The sequence below is a fragment of the Heterocephalus glaber genome, unplaced genomic scaffold (assembly GCF_053883595.1).
Source record: "Heterocephalus glaber isolate CG9 unplaced genomic scaffold, H.glaber_assembly_v1.0 deba00001457, whole genome shotgun sequence".
NCBI classification, from domain to species: Eukaryota; Metazoa; Chordata; class Mammalia; order Rodentia; family Bathyergidae; genus Heterocephalus; species Heterocephalus glaber.
This window is the reverse complement of record NW_028258305.1, coordinates 8,977,486-8,991,863: the sequence shown is the minus strand read 5'-3', so window position 1 is coordinate 8,991,863 and position 14,378 is coordinate 8,977,486. Positions and strand designations below refer to the sequence as shown.

Genomic DNA, 14,378 nt, shown 5'->3' with positions numbered 1-14,378 from the left:
GTTCGTTCAAATTCAGGCTAATCTATTAACCCCAAAGTATGAGGGTGCTATTAAAGGGAGTTCATAAGGACCTGAATTTTAGCGTCTGCCTTGTTGAAACTTCATCACACACCACCTGAAGGATAATTACCACCATGAAAAACTGTCCTGGCCATGAACAACTGCTTAACATGGATGGGCTAGAGAAGAAGGACAAGGAGCCAACAGGGAGACTAATGAGCACTCGATGCTAAACTTCATTCCTACACACTCCCCATTCACAACAGGAGCAATGAAAAGTTCCCCAGATTTAAGCATTCTCTACATTAGTAACAGACCCAAGTGCTAGTCTCCTATAATGCCTGATTCCATTCCACTTGGGAAAGGAAATCCTGCAGTCAGCCAACTCCATCGCCTAAAACAACAACCCACCGAACACCCTCTACAGAGCCCTCATCTGTGTCTCCTGCAAGGTGCTGCCTATGTCCTCTGCTCAGAGCATTTCATCAGCCTCCCCTCACCTACAGAGGTGAATCAACTCCTTAAGCCACCATTCTAGAGCTTTGTAATCCACCTCCAAATTTCTAATTCACTCTGAAGTTTCCTCTACAGTCAATGAAAACATTCAGCTCAAGTACAAATCCCTTCTATCCTCTTTTCCTTTCTGGTTTTTCTTCTTCCTTTCTCACTTGCTGGAATGCTACACATGCTCCAGGCCCTAGCTGAAGGTCCATCTAGTCACTTTAGCAAGAAGAGTCAATCTTGCTCTTCTCCAACCTTACCCGGTCCGTGCACCTCTCCTTAATCATTGTTAAACCTCTCCAGTTAACTTCATGTCTTCCCAATGTGCTTTTTAAGTGCAGGGACTCTACCTTTGACTTGTTCTACTTGTCCTCTACTTGTTATTTCAAAATGCCCAGCACAGCATGTAACATGATATTCATATGTCCAAGGAATGCAACAAATCATAGTTAAATGACTGATTTACCTTCCTAAAGAGGAAGTTACTTTTCCAAACATCATTTCTGTTCAAAATGGTAATTTTAACCTTCTCAGCATCCACAAACAGTTCCTTTCTGATATCTGCTTGAACTTCCTGATAAAAAAGCAAGTAGCAATAACATGTTATGTTACACAAAGATTAACACTAATATCCACCCTCTTTAAACAGCCACCCCACACCCCAAAGAGCAAACACAAAGTTTATGGGCCAACCAAACCATGTTGAGTTTGACTCTGACTGTCAGAGTTACCAAAAACTAACGTCTTCTATAAATGAAACCCAAGTTTAGAGCTGTGCAATTCTATAACTATATTTGAACCACGGTCATCTCCAAAGTTGGGCTCACCATGAGCATATCCTGAATGTAAAAAGCTATGTTTTAAAAATGTATTTTTTAAATGTATTTTTAGTTCAATCCCCAGGACAAAAAATTATTTTTAATGCTCTTTTATATCCAGTACCACTAAAAAATGACTTTGTTTTGATGCTAGAAAGCAGCAAACATGGACAAGCAAGCAAACCAAGCAAAATTCTTGGTTCCCTTTAGCTACTGGGCGTTGTAAAGGGAAGTCCTAGTAAAAATGAAGGCAGCAACTAATTTATTATTTAAAATGCTAAGGAGCTGAAATTCTCGGCGGGGGTGGGGGTGAGGGGGTGCAGCGGCTGCGTATTCATATCAAAGCACCCTGGGCATCTTCATTCTACCTTGACAGCCAAGACTGGGAATCAGGAGGTGGCCAGGTAGGACCCAACAGTACATAGTGACGAAGGTTTTCCATGTTAAGGACCCAAACCTACAGAGCCCTCAGTACACAGCCAAGGTCAGAAAAGGCACCCTACAGAAGTCTGCTAAATAAAATAGTACTGTTCAGGGATCCCATTATGTTGACAAGCTTGGAAACTGCATGAGAGACAATTCAAAGAGGAAGATGGATGTTAAAAAGAAAGAAAAAGTCTCACTTTACAGGAATGAAACAGTTACACATGGGGATCTCCACCCAAAAAAGAAGTTGTATCAGTGAATAGGACAGAATTGGGCACTTCCTCCTCTTCTTATTTTTCAACGTCCAGCGGAATTCTAGGAAATAGATCCCCCCCCCCATTTCTTCCCTCACACACTCAACAGTTCACACACATTTCTATCACATGTGCCCTGTTCGTGGTGGTTTACCCCATCCCAGTTGGCCTCTGTCACTCTCTCATATGGTTATCAACTTCTCTGAAGCCTCTTCCTCACCCTGAGAGCATTCTCATTTCCCTGAGATGGGTTTGGTGCCCCTCAGAGATGGCTGCAGTCTTAAGAAAACCCAAACTGCTAAAGGCTACAGACAGACAGACAGACAGTCTTCTATGCCGGTCCAACTCAAGTAGTTGGTGGTTTTTTATTTGTTTAGCTTTATTGAGGGATAATTAACATACAATAAGTCACCAGTTTGAATGTACAGTTTGATGAATTTTGGTATACAGTCAGGTAACCTGCACCAAATACAAGATATAGAAAATTTTCATCATTCTAAAAAGTTTTCTTTTCACTATGGATTCCCTCCCCTAAGCCTTGCCCCCTTAAAATCATTGATCTACTTCCTGTTATTATAGTTTTTGAGTCTTCCACTATTTCATATAAGTGCAATCATATGGGATTTTTGTGTTTAACTTTTTTCACTGAGAAGAATGGTTTTGAGATGCATTCACGTTGCTAAGCATATTACTATTTCATTCTTTTATTGTTGACATATAATTCCATTGTTTGGCTATTTATCCATTCACTTACTGATTGATATTTATGATATTACTATTTCTACTATAATGAACAATAACACAATAAGCATTATGCACATATGTTTACAACTATGTACCTCTTCATTTCTCTTAGAAAAATACCTAAGGCAATTTGAAAACATAGAAAAGTGTTGCATTTGAGAGCCCGGGGAGACCCTACTTTCATCTTCCTCCGCCTGCCCCACTTCTACCCCATTCCCTGAGGAGTTCAACTCCAAAGCCTGTGTCCCAGCCATCTGTTTGGCTCAACAACCAAATGTCACCTTATTCCAAGCAGAAACCTCTCCAATATGCTAAGGAAACGATGAGAAGAGACCCCCAATTCAGTGAAGTAATGGGTGGTTGACCTCCCCCATTAGCAGGAGAAATAAACAGCAGCTGAGGCTCCTGCAAATAACTTCTACCTGACCAAAAGACTTCAGGGAGAAAGCACCATCATCGTCTCACACTACACCCAGGGGCCAGATGCTGCCCTGCATTGTAGAGGGCAAAGAATCAGTGCAGAAAACTAAGATTCACCCTTCTCCCACGTCCCTCATCAGCTGTGACAAGGGCAGGGTCCTGAAGGAGGCAGGGCCTCAGGACTGCAGCTGCATGGGCCCCAGACACTGGATTAAGGGAAGGCATGGGGAGCCAAGGGGAAGTAGAGGAAAGAGAAGGTAGCCATCCTAAATAGAAAGAATAAAGGGAAGAAGCTTAAGAAAACAGAACGGAGACTACTACTAGCAATAAACTGAGAAAGAGAAAGTAAGGCCCCATGAGTGAGGCACGCCCACATTAGTTAAGGGCAGTAGCTCTTCTAGCTAAGTAAGTGGAGCTAAATAGCTAAGCAGGAGGAAGAATGAAGATGGTGCCAACAGAGCACTGTGAGGGTGCAGGAAGCTGTGAGGCTGAGGATCTCGGCTTATCTGTGCGCTGCCTTATAAACTGGTGGGTGACCATAGCTAGGTCTCCTCACCACTCTGGACCTCACACACCCACTGTAAACAAGGAAGTTAGAATAAATGATGTCTAACACCCTGATGTCATATAAATCTTGTGCCACCTTTGCAGAGTTGGGAGAATAGGAAGAGGAGGGTGGAAATGGCCCAGAGCCAGTTGAGATGAGTTACGGAAAGGGAAGAAAGTGTTCATTCCATCTGCTTAATCTCCAATTGGCAAAGCTAGACTTGGGACAGTGAAGACTGGTTCTGTAGTGACAAATAACTCCAGGCTCTTTACTAATGATTCACCACCAAACTTGATTTCTTTAGCTGGAATTTTTAAAAAGTGACTCATCTGTAAAATGGAATAATAATAGTATCTGCTTCTCAGAGTTGTTATGAAGATGAAATAAGTGCATATTTGTAAAGTACTCAGACCAAAGTAAGTGCTCTGCACTTGTTAAAACATACATCTCCTGGTATTTATTAGTTACTCTTCAGCAGAAATGAGGTTAATTTGTCAGCTCTTTTCCCAAGAGCATGTGTGGTCAGTAGAAAAGAGAAGAAGGAAAAAAATATGAGAAAAGAAAGAAAAAACAGAAACAAAATCTTTGTAAATAGAGAGGGTTGAAGGGAGGGGAGGGGAATGGGGAAAAAATAAGAACCAACATATGTCATATATAGATACGAATTCCCAATGATGAATGTCATCACATTGTATACCTAAAATGTAGCAATAAACTTAATGAATAAAAAAAGAAAAGAAAAAAAGGAAAAGAGTGTAAGGGTTAGGGGAGAGTCAACTGGGAATGCAGACTCTAGAACAGTTGCTGGTACCTGATAGGTGACTACATGGGATGGATGGATGAACAAGGGGGAAATGGACAGTGATGAGGTGAGGAGAGTGCAAACCGAGAACCTTCAGCTTCTGTACTATTTTAAGTACACCCATGCCGGGGATTTAGCTCAGTGGTTTTGCCGCATGCTGCGCATGCGCAAGGACCCGAGTTCGATCCCTGGTACCAAAACAAATTAAAGAAAGTACACCCAGGAGGGCCTACAAATCATTTCATTTCCATTGAGAAATAAAACCAGTTCTCCACCAACAAGAAACCCTTCTGAAAGAAGCCACCTAAGCAAACAGCCACAGACCCTGCAGCATCTCCACAAGCAGAGGGCAAGCCCTTTTTTGTCGCCTGTGATAAAAGCAAGTGTTAATCTGCACCAGGCCAGCATCAGAGTTGTGAGGACCGTGATGCAATATGCCCAAGAGTGGATATTGTCTTGGGGGGAGGGGGCAGTACCAGGGATCAAACTCAGGACCTTGCGCTTCTGAGGCAGGCACAATGCCACTGAGCTAAATACCCACCCCTGTTGTCTGTCTTTTTTGGCCAAGGTTATTATCTGCTGAGATCCTGCACTAGAATCAACTACTTGCTCTTACCTTTTCACTTCTGGGACAGAGACCAGCCCCACACCTCTCCTCACCCACATCACAGACCCCTAAGTTCTTCCCAGCTTCCTTCCTTGTCACAGGGATGGCAAGTGAGGTGCATCAGTACCTCAGAGCAGACCCTCCTAGGAACAAGTCCATTTCAACCGTGGGCACAGTCCCACTGCTTTCTGGGTCAGGGTACAGACATCATGTATCTATTGTCACAACAGACACATGTGTCTGCTGTGGTCTCCGTGTGGTCAGGGAAGGTTGGGGCTTCCCTGAAAGTCACAATGTTTGACCCTCAAGCTACACAAATAGATAAAAGACGTCTGATAAAAGAAGTCTGGCAGACCCCAATTCCAGTACCTATGTACTCCTCCCTCCGCCAGAGCGCTGCTGCTGTGGAATCCTGCAGCAGACGTGGCCTACACCATGGGAAAATGGAATTCCAGCCTCTCGACAGAGCTGCTGTGTCTTGAGGCTCTAAGCCACATGGATGTTTTCATCTTCCTAGACTAATTTTTAAAACACCTAAAAAACATATTTTAACCCCAGGAAAGATTGCCAAAACAGAGGGAACAAGAGAAAAAGCCCAGAGACTGCCCTCAGATGTGAAAATTTGATGATCACGGCTTTTAGGAAAACAAGACAGGAGATGACTGAATACTGTGCATCTATGAAGAAAATGGATTACAATATGGATTTGTTTGTGGAACCCCAGAATGCCAGGATCAGGAGGTCTCTGAAGCCAGAAAACAAAGCATGACCAGTACAATGGAAATCCAACCAACATTTACGGAACGCCTGCTGGAGGAGCAGTACAGGCTGCCACAGGCAAGGGGACAGGGCAAAGACGGACCTTCCCAAAGGTGCTACCAAAAGGGCAGTTGGTAGCCCTATCAGGCAGGTGTCCAGGGCAGAGGCAGAGTGCTAGGCTCCTGGCGAGTCTGATGATCAGTCTGCCATTGTCCTCTGGTCAGCTGTGGACACACACAGAAAGTAAGTCCAGAGCAGTTGCCTGCAAGAGAGTGGGAGGAGAGATGGAACTAAGCCAGTTACCCGTCCTGGAACAATCAGGTGAGTTCACTTCTCTCCTGCTACCACCCAAGACAATGCTGGAGTATAAACACTGGCCACATGCTGACATGCCAGGGCAGCCAAACCATAGTCCCACCCTCCAGATACCATCATGGGATCTATGCATGCTCCCAAGAGGAGTCTTCTGTGGATCTCCCTCCCTGTAGGCAACAGTGGTGTACCTAAAAAGCAGTGTAAACTGATGCAGGACCCACTTTCCTATCCATAATCATAGGCAAACACAACTGAGTACTTAATGTCTATCTTCAGGATCACTTCAGCATAAGTCTGAAGTTCTCAGATGGCAGGACTGGGTGCACCAGGGCTACTCAGCAGACACCTGTTGACCAATCAATTCTAACTGCCTTTAACCAGCATCTCCTAAGCTAATGCTGGGTCCATTTCCCTGCAGCCTCTCTTTTCTCTACCAAAGTCCCTTCATAGGGCAGTTAATAACAAAAATAAAAATAAATGAAAGTAAAACAAAAAAGTTTGTAAAATGAAACATCTCCTTTCAGATATCTCAGAACATAAGTAACTAGTTTTCAAGTATACGTAAGTTGTCTTCAAGTCAATTCCTAAATACTAGCCCTCACCTGAGCAGGCCAGGAATCTATCAGAGAGCTTTGAAGTCTAGACTCAAACCCCAGCTCTTGAATTGAACTGGAGTGTTCCAAGTAGACAAATTCATGGTCTGTAACATTAAGAATGGGCTGGAAACTCAATCAGCTCTCACCAGTCACCACCTCCATCACTGCTACAACCTATAATGGTGATGATAATGACCATTATAATGATGATCATAATAATAATAGCTTCCACTGGCGCTTTGCAGCTTACAGAGCAAATTAACAACCTTTACTTCCTTTGAAGCCATTCAAGACCAATCTTCTACTTTCCCTTTTTGCTGTGCTACCATATTACTATCACATACATTTCCCCAAAGGAGTCTGTGGCCTCATTTTATTCCGTTCCTTCCTTTACTGATAATAGGAAAATGATCTAGTAGAGAATGATCAAAAGGGTCCCATGCATTTTCCTAAAGGAAACTAAGACTTCCTCTGCTGGATGCAAGTGGCCCAGGTGACAGCAAGGGGAACCTGGACCTACCACTCCACTAGCCAAGAGGCACCAGGAGAACCCACAAAGGCCTGGATGTTGTAGAGATTGCTGTGCACAGAAGCCAGGAAGCCCACAGAGGTGAGAGACTAGGGGAAGCACAGGTCAACCCCTAGAGAGTTGGGCTCTGGTCCTATAAGGAAGGACATTATTCTGAGCAGGGTTGGCGCAAGTCCAAAGTCCAGCAAGTTGTGAAGGGCAAATTGGGTCACACTCCAAGCAAGATGAGCCTTTGGATAGATGGGTGTGTGGCTTCCCAAGGGGACACCACAGCCCTGGGTAGAGAGGTGGTGAGTGCAGATAATGCCCACAGTGATAACCAGAGGGCCCAGGCAGAAGAGGCCTGGACATTGCAGGCTGGGCAAGCCTCAGAACAGCTCACAGGACGTGAAGTAATGTGCTCCGAGAATGCCTCCCCTCCAGTGACTGCTATTAGTGCCTATCAAGTGCACAAAGATGCACGCCTGGGCGGAGCTGGACAGAGGCGTCCCTATAAGGTTGCACCCTTATAGGAGGTAGGGAGGTCACAGCCTCCAAGAACTGCGTCATTCTGGTGCCAGGAAGGCAACAGGCTGCCCATGTCCACCTTGTCCTTTTCTAGAAATGGCCTGGCTCCTTCATAAACTAGCTACCTCTGGCACTTGCATTATTTTTCAAATGTCAACGGTAAATAGATTTAGGGTGGAGAAAAGAACTTAGCAGAAGTGATCTAATCTCTCCATCTGCTCAACAAGTAAGATCAGTAAAGAGAAGGGAGTAGGCAGATGAGCGGAAGAGGCTAGAAGCCAGTGAAGTCATGTGTAGGTTCAAGGTCATTCAAACTCACCCCAGTGCTGGCCAGACAACTGATTCGCTGAGGAGCCTGCAGATTTGTTGCTTGGGGAAGCCACTTAAATTTATGTAGAAATATATATATCTCACACATGTATTTGAATCACCCGTAAACCTTGATCAAACCCCAGAAACTACATCTCTTTACCAGAACGGGAAGCAGGTAGGGCAGAGTGAGAGGCAGAGTTGGTGCTTCTTCTCGTTTTTCTTCCTCTGTCCATATATGGGCATCCAAAGGGAAGAATGCCAGGGCCAGAGCCCATCTATCTTTGTCTTTTCTGGTGTGTCCCCTACTACTCAGGTTTCTAGGACGACCATTACCTTCTCCTATTCTTGGAGTCCAAGCCAATAAGCTGGAGAACAAAGGTCACACAGCCTGGGAGGATGAGTGGAGCAAGAGTCAGCCACGAGCAGGATGAGTGGACAGTGTCCTCTGGTGGGCTGCCGGGGCCCAAGCACTCCCACTCCCCTGACACACATGTGGCCCATGGTGTTTGAGGCTAAAGTCAAAAGACCCTCATACCTTTCCCCTCCAGAGCCATCTCCCTACAAGCTGCAGAGTCTGCAACACTTTGGAATCAGGGTGGAGGCACATTTCCTCCAGGGGCAAGGAAGGGAATTAGCTCCTTCTACAGATGGACTCCTGAGGCCTATCCAAGGCCACCTGGCTAGCAGGTGAAAACTCAGGTGTGCCCTGCTTCAGACTCCAAATCCTTCAAGTCCTGCCTTCTCGAGACAATGTTTGCCACAGGCCAGGGCTGGAGCAGAGACCTTCAGATAGCCCTGTGCCTCCCCCTGCAGCCCCAGCAAACATGAGCCTCTCAGGTCTAAAGGGGAAGTTCAGGACCAGTGTATGACAGGGAGAGGGGACACGTTTGGAAGGTGCCTGGTGCTGTGCCACCTCAGTTCTCTCTTCGCTTCCGCCCAACCCATCAGCAGCAGACTTCCAGCCCCGAATGCAGCCCAGCAGCTGGCAGGCCTGAAGCAGGACTAAGACTGAAGAAAGCAGGCGCAGCTCTGCCTCCTGCCAGGGCAGGCCAGCCTGGACGAACCCTTTCAGTCAGGACAACCACCCCACCACCAGGCTGTTTACTAGAACTGGGTTTGTCTCTGGTCCACCAAGCGGCAGCTCCCTTTCCTGCTTTGCCTGCTTTCGAGCCTCTGCCCAGGCCTGCCTGAGGCTGCTTGCCAGAGTGATTGCATGTCAAGGCTATGCCCCAAGCACCGAGAGCTAAGGCTCCCAGAGTCTAGCAGTTCTGCCCTGATGGGAAACCCAGGCACAGTTTGGGGGCAGCACCTGAGAGTGAACATCCCCAAGTCCAGCCTGGACAGAGGGGGAACAGGAGCAGGTAAAGTTCTCTGAGACCTGTCCCTGGGGCCACACTACCTGACTCCTCATGTGCAGTGCCTCTGTGGGCTGACACATGTGCCCTCAGAGAAGGGTGGGGAGTGGCCAGCGAAGTCACCTCAGTGGGCATGGGCATCAGAACAGGCTCCCCAGAGCCAGGAAGGAGAGGTGAGGCACCGTGAAAATGGGGAAAGAACATCAGGGACTAATGGTACTGAGAGATGAGCCAGACACCCCACATTTCCCACTCTCTCAGGACAGTCCACAGCCAGGCTGGAGTCTGCTACCTACAGAGGCGCAGCACCTGCCAGCAGTCGAAATGCAAGACTGATGGCTTAGCAGAGCAAACCTAGAGCCTGGAGTCAGGGTGCGGGTCTATAAGCCATGGGGTCAGTAGGGAGAATGCTCAGGCCCCCAAGTGAGGCAGGGAGGCTAGGATCTTCATCTACCGCCACATTCTGGCTGTGAGTGCTCAGCAGCTCATTAACCAAGCCTCAGTTTCTTCATCAGTATAATATGAATGACAATATCATGTCACCAGCCCTCTGGGGTTGCTGTAGGAGTGTCTGTGAAGCACTCAGCCCAGAGCAGGAGCCCTATAAGCCCTGGAACTCAGCAACCTAGCTGGGAGGGCTTGCAAGCACTTTTCTACAGTAGGGAGGAAAATCTGAGCTACTTGGCTCAACTCATAGTTAACTAACTCAGAAATGGAGGGAGCCAGGTATGGTGGCCTTCTCCTATAATCCAGCACTCGGGAGGCTGAAGCTGGAGAATCTCTGAGTTAGCGGCAGGCCTGGGCCTCATAGGCTTGGGCAGCACAAGGCCATGCTGAATTACACAGCGAGACCCTGTCTCAGAAAAAGAAGGAAGGAAGGAAGGAAGGAAGGAAGGAAGGAAGGAAGGAAGGAAGGAAGGAAAAGAAAGAGAGAAGGGAAAGAAAAGGAAGTCTCTGACTGTCCCACAAACTTCTCCCAAATGAGAAGCCTTTGGAGCAGCTTCCAAAAATAAGATCTGTTTCTGGCAAGTTGTCAGTAAACGTCTAATTCTGCATTTACTTCCTTCACTATTCTGGAAACACTACCTTCATCCTGCTCTGTAGTCAATGGCAGGCAATCTCATTCATTTATTCCAAACTTGTTAATTGCTGAGAAAGCAAATGGTGTGGGCCTCACAGCTTGCCCTGGAAGAGCACACAGCCTGGGCATTCTGTCTTCAGAGATCTGTAAACACACCTGTCAGCATCCCAGGGGGCCATGGATCCTTTAGGGAAACAAAGGGTACTTCCGGAATAGGATCGATCACTTCCTAACGGTTTGCTTTATATCTTCTCTCTCAGGAGCTTGCCTGAGTGGTGAGCAATGCAGGCTTTGCACAAGTCCAACTATGCTTTCTCACAGTAGTAGTGCGCCCATCCCACATAAAATGTAAGGGAAGCGGGAACGCATGTTGTGAGAAGTCATGTCCTATGGGCCTCTCCACCTCTCTGCCTTCTAGAGTGGCTTCTTCCAATTATTTCACTAGTAAAGGGAGGAATAAAGTTATATTTTGGGTTTTTTCTGCACAATTTGGATTGCCCCAGATGAAATCTCAGGCTAACAGAGCTTCAAGACCCGACCAAACATACCACTTACTCCGCAGAGAAGCTGGGCCCCCAAAAGTCCTGGAAACTGGACAGCTTTGCATGTTGTAACACGGTAACTCAAGACGACTATCAGAATCATAAATGTTTGTACAGTCACTTATCCAAGCAACAATCAGAGATCAAGATCCCTGCACTCGGGCAAATGGGCTTAAGTTTTATTGGCCTGATTCATAGAAGTCGGCAGAACAAAACAACGCACAGCAGATCTGCTGAGCTCCCAAGTCAGAGAGTAAGTAAATAATGCAAACATATTGGCTTCCTCCCTGGCTCTCTTCTAGAAGTCATAGCAAATGGAAAAATAAACCATTGGAAAAAGGCTCGGCCAATAAAATTACACAGACAGAGTAGCGTCTTCGTGGAACTCAGGAGCAGGGCAGCGGGTCAGGCCTGCCAGGTGAGTTCTGCTGTCTTGTGCTTTGCCCATGACTCCTGGGCCTCAGGACCTGCTCCACACTGGCCCGTCCACTTCCTCCTCTCATCACAAAAAACGTTCTTCACACTCTGCCCATGCCTTATAATACTAAGATAGGAATGTAAGAAGTACTTACTAGGAAAGTTTCCTAAACATAATACGCTTTTCTGTTCTAATGTTCTTGATGTATTAATAAAACTTTGTTTTCAGTCACCATCAGGAGAAAAAGCATTTCGCTCTGACTGTGTCACAGTGGAGGAGAAAGAGCACTCGCCGGCCGCTCAACAGACATAAACTCCAGTCCTGTTACTATGAAGTTATGTGACCAGGAAGAGGCTCTTAAACTCTAAGGGAGTCAAGTTTCAAGTGGATATAATGAGACGGGGAAGGGGTGAGAAAGAGAAAGAACAACAGAAGACTGATTGTTGACTCTCTTCTTAACACCTACCTGTCTTCTAGGGCCAGACCTATGTAGGGTGGACGGCTGCTGGCTTAGAGAAAACCAATGGGTCTGTCATCTTCATACACACGGAATGTGTTTCAAGCAAGGCTCAAAGCCAGTCGTGAAGGTATCTGTGGGGAGGGGGAAGACCCAGAACCACTCACTGCTCCTGTCTTGGCTGTGGAGCCAAGGAGGAGGCCACCTCCCCCAAACCTGGACACTCCCAGTCCCCCGAGGGTGGCACCACATCACCCCAGATCGTGCTGGCCCCATTCTGAAGCCACAGCAATCTCCAAGCAGCTGAAAGGACACACTGAGGCGCTTGAGGAGGCCCAAGGCAGATGAGGGGAGACAGGTGCAAAGAATCCCCACTTCTCCAGAGATTCTGAGTTTTTATTAAACCCTCACTCACACAGCCCACCCCAGCCTGGGCAGGCATCCCAGGAACCAGGCTTCTCCCTGGGGATGTCTAACTTGCTTCCCCTGAGCACTCTGACAGTTTTCTCCGTCCCCTTCCCACCACCTATTCCCCAGACAGGTCACACACGCCCACCTGTGGGGCAATCTGCCCCGGCCTGCCCAAGTCTGGGAGAACTGTGGAGGGTGGGTCTGAGTACTAACCAAGCTCCCACCACCAGCGTTTATAAAGCCTTGGCAGATTCCACAGCCAGCAGCAGTTCCTACCCAGCACTGGAAAGCCTTCATCAAACACCCAGATGGCCCTTGTTCACCCTCGTGGAAACACACAGCTCCTGCCAGGAAAATGTGACACCTTGCAAGGACCAATTTAATCTGTCTAGAAGATCTGGGAGACAGGACACAAACCTAATGCCCATTGACAGAGACAATATTCTAGCTCTTCTGTCAGAGTTCAATTATTTTTATATAATTTTACAATTAAACAGTAATTTGCATTTATCTAAACCTCCTGAAAATTGATTATAGGCTGTTTTATTGATTTTACAAAAAGAGAAAGAAAAAAGAATGGAGGAAGGGAAGAAAGAAGGAGGGAGGTCCATAGGGAAAGGCAGATACTAAGAAGAGTTAAGCCCCAACCAAACCAAACCCATCTTCCCAGTGCCTGCTGGCAGCATTCACTGCTTAGGGTGGCACCACTGGAAAACCCAGAGAACATGCAGCCTACACTCCTCTGCGCCACAGGGCCTTGCTTTCCATTTTCTCCACACTCTCAGGGCAGGACTCCCCACACAAAGCAGAGGGGCTCAGCCAAAAGCAGAATGAGAGAAAGCAGGAGCCGTGGCTCACCCCACACAGCAGTGTCCCCTGCCATCCCAGAACTACTGCCCCTGTCATGCAGAGAATGATGAAAACTCATTCTGCCAGGCCTGTATGGGGCTACCTCTCTCTCCCTTCCTAAGTCACTGACTGGGCATTGCCCAGCCCTGCCACCCATGACAAAGGCAGAGGAGGCCACGAAGGCGCATGCCAGAATATTACACACACTTGAACTTGCCAGCCTGCTCTCTCAAAGAGGAAGGTATAATAAAACAAACAAGTCGACCTCGGACTACCTGTGGTTTCTAGATTTATACTAATGTTCTTATGGGAGCTCAGCATCCTGGACCCCAGGAAAAGTCAAATCGATGGCAAAAAGCAAATGGAAGAATGTGTCTGCTGAAACAACCGGCTCACTGTCTGCCTCCTCCACCCTTCCTATTCAGAGCTCCTTCCTCAGTGGCTCAGCAACACTGGGCTCACCTGAAAGGATAACTGATACAGCATCACCGAGTTCACATTTTCACCAAAGCTTAGAGACTATGGTGATAGAACCTTGAAATCACAGAGAGGAATGATTGTCATGCATGTTCCTATCCCCCTCAAGCCCTATAAAGATCAAATTAATACCACCTACCTCTCCTACCAGGGAGCACCCCCACTGTCATCCCTACTCCAAACTTAAAACAGATCTTCCACCAAAAACCAGCCTTCTGCTGGAATTCCAAGCCCACCCTTTCAGCTGTGTGAGCCCACACATGACACTGAGCCTCTCTGGGCTTTAGCTACCACCCCCTCCTGCCTCTTCACAAAGTAACTCATGAGATGAGGTTCAAATATGACAATGCTCATCAAAGTGCACTCAAGCCCTACAAAAACAGATGGTGATCTTATCTCTGCCTTCATTATGACCAACACAATGGATGTTTGAAAGGGATGGGCCCAGTTTTTCATAAACCAAAAAAGAGGGTTGGAGAGAGACTCAGAAATTGCTTCAAGGTTGTTCTTTAAGAGCTCCATTCTTCCAGATTTTTCCAAATGCTTGCTGCAGTAAAAACAGCCCCAAAAGAACACAGCACTTTGTCAGGACTTGTAGGTGAAATGTGCTGGAGCAGCTGTCAGCTTGGGGAAAATCACTCATCAGGTAGT

At 46.8% G+C, this 14,378-nt stretch overlaps 1 protein-coding gene across 13 annotated transcripts in view; it reads right to left on the bottom strand.

Moving 5' to 3' along the window:
* The window catches only part of Bcl11a (BCL11 transcription factor A), a 100,240-nt gene that overhangs the window by 38,300 nt on the left and 47,562 nt on the right, over nucleotides 1-14,378 (bottom strand). The window contains exon 2 of one of the 13 annotated variants that reach the window (XM_021246291.2): nucleotides 12,000-12,124. The exons of the other annotated variants lie outside the window; for them this stretch is intronic. The gene's annotated coding sequence lies outside the window, so the exon portion shown is untranslated. The remainder of the gene's footprint in view (nucleotides 1-11,999; nucleotides 12,125-14,378) is intronic. 13 annotated transcript variants of the gene reach the window in all.